This window comes from Gobio gobio, assembly GCF_949357685.1.
Source record: "Gobio gobio genome assembly, chromosome: 5".
In the NCBI taxonomy this organism is placed as follows: Eukaryota; Metazoa; Chordata; class Actinopteri; order Cypriniformes; family Gobionidae; genus Gobio; species Gobio gobio.
In genome coordinates, this window is record NC_137101.1 from 768,531 (window position 1) to 771,030 (window position 2,500).

The window sequence follows — 2,500 nt, forward strand, 5'->3', positions numbered from 1 at the left end:
CTGTCCATCTGTGTGTGTGTCTGTATGTCTGTGTGTGTGTCTGTCTGTCCGTCTGTCTGTCCATCTCTCTGTCTGTCCGTCTGTCTGTCTGTTTGTCCATCTGTCTGTGTGTGTGTCTGTATGTCTGTCCATCTGTCTGTCTGTCTGTCCATCTCTGTCTGTCTGTCCATCTGTCTGTCTGTCCATCTTTTTGTCTGTCTGTCTGTCTGTCTGTCCATCTCTCTGTCCGTCTGTCTGTCTGTCTGTCCATCTGTTTGTTTGTTTGTCTCTCCGTCTGTCTGTGTGTCTGTCCGTCTGTATGTCTATCCGTCCATCTGTCTGTGTGTCTGTTATCTGTATGTCTATCCGTCCTTCTGTCTGTCTGTCTGTCTGTCTGTATGTTTGTCTGTGTGCCTGTATGTCTGTGTGTCTGTATGTATGTCTATCCGTGTGTCTGTATATCTATCCGTCTGTCTGTATGTCTATCCGTCTGTCTGTATGTGTGTCTGTATGTCTCTCCGTCTGTCTGTATGTCTATCCGTCTGTCTGTCTGTCCATCTGTGTGTGTCTGTATGTCTGTGTGTCTGTATGTCTATCCGTCCTTCTGTCTGTCTGTCCATCTGTCTATATGTTTGTCTGTATGTCTATCCGTCTGTCTGTATGTCTATCCGTCCATCTGTCTATCCGTCTGTCTGTCTGTGTGACTGTATGTCTGTCTGTATGTCTATCCGTCTGTCTGTATGTCTGTCTGTATGTCTATCCGTCCATCTGTCTATCCGTCTGTCTGTCTGTCTGTGTGACTGTATGTCTGTCTGTATGTCTGTCTGTATGTCTATCCGTCCATCTGTCTATCCGTCTGTCTGTCTGTCTGTGTGACTGTATGTCTGCCTGTGTGTCTATCCGTCCATTTGTCTATCCGTCTGTCTGTCTGTCTGTCTGTCTGTCTGTCTGTCTGTCTGTGTGACTGTATGTCTGCCTGTGTGTCAATCGTCCATCTGTCTATCCGTCCATCTGTCTGTCTGTATGTCTATCCGTCCATCTGTATGTCTGACTGTCTGTCTGTATGTCTATCGTCCATCTGTCTATATGTCTTCCTGTATGTCTATCCGTCCATCTGTCTGTGTGTCTGTATTTATGTATGTATGTATGTCTATCAGTCCTTCTGTCTGTCCATCTGTCTGTACGTCTATCCGTCCATCTGTCTGTCTGTCCATCTCTCTGTCCATCTGTCTGTCTGTCCATCTGTCTATCCGTCCATCTGTCTGTCTGTGTGTGTGTGTGTGTGTGTGTGTGTGTGTGTGTGTGTGTGTGTGTGTGTCTGTCTGTATGTGTGTCTGTATGTCTATCCGTCTGTCTGTATGTCTGTCTGTATGTCTATCTGTCTGTCTGTCTGTATGTCTATCCTTCTGTCTGTATGTCTGTCTGTATGTCTATCCATCCATCTGTCTGTCTGTCTGTCTGTCTGTCTGTCTGTCTGTCTATTTGTCTATCCGTCTGTATGTGTGTCTGTATGTCTATCCGTCCATCTGTCTGTCTGACTGTCTGTCTGTCTGTATGTCTATCCGTCTGTCTGTATGTCTATCCATCTGTCTGTATGTCTGTCTGTCCGTCTGTCTGTCTGTCCATCTGTCTGTATGTTTGTCTGTATGTCTATCCTTCTGTCTGTATGTCTATCTGTCTGTCTGTATGTCTGTCTGTATGTCTATCCGTCTGTCTATATGTCTGTCTGTCTGTATGTCTAACCGTCTGTCTGTATTATCTATCCCTCCATCTGTCTATCCGTCCATCTGTATGTCTATCCGTCCATCTGTCTATCCGTCCATCTGTTTGTCCGACTGTCTGTCTGTCTCTATGTATATCCGTCCATCTGTCTATCCGTCCATCTGTATGTCTAACTGTCTGTCTGTCTGTTTGTATGTCTGTATGTCTGTCTGTATGTCTATCCGTCTGTGTGTCTGTCTTTATGTCTGTCTGTATGTCTATTCCTCCGTCTGTCTGTATGTCTGTCTGTATGTCTATCCATCCATCTTTATGTCTGAATGTCTGTCCGTCTGAATGTCTGTCTGTCTGTATGTCTATTCGTCTGTCTGTATGTCTGTTTGTGTCTGTCTGTCTATCCGTCTGTCTGTATGTCTATCCGTCTGTCTGTCTATCTGTCTGTCTCTCTGTGTCTGCATGTCTATCCATCTGTCTGTCTGTCTATCCGTCTGTCTGTCTATCTGTCTGTCTGTATGTCTGTCTGTCTATCTGTCTGTCTGTCTGTCTGTCTGTCTATCCGTCTGTCTGTCTATCTGTCTGTCTGTCTGTCTGTCTGTCTATCCGTCTGTCTGTATGTCTATCCGTCTGTCTGTCTATCTGTCTGTCTGTCTGTCTGTCTATCCGTCTGTCTGTATGTCTATCCATCTGTCTGTCTGTCTGTCTGTCTATCTGTCTGTCTGTCTCTGTATGTCTATCCGTCTGTCTGTCTGTCTATCTATCTGTCTGTCTGTCTGTGTCTATCTGTATGTCTATCCGTCTGTCT

General features: G+C 45.4%; 1 protein-coding gene across 1 annotated transcript in view; it reads left to right on the forward strand.

Annotated features, from left to right (window-relative positions):
* Positions 1 to 2,500, forward strand: part of syn3 (synapsin III) — a gene marked incomplete at both ends in the record, with an annotated part of 75,800 nt that overhangs the window by 9,240 nt on the left and 64,060 nt on the right. The window lies entirely within an intron of this gene.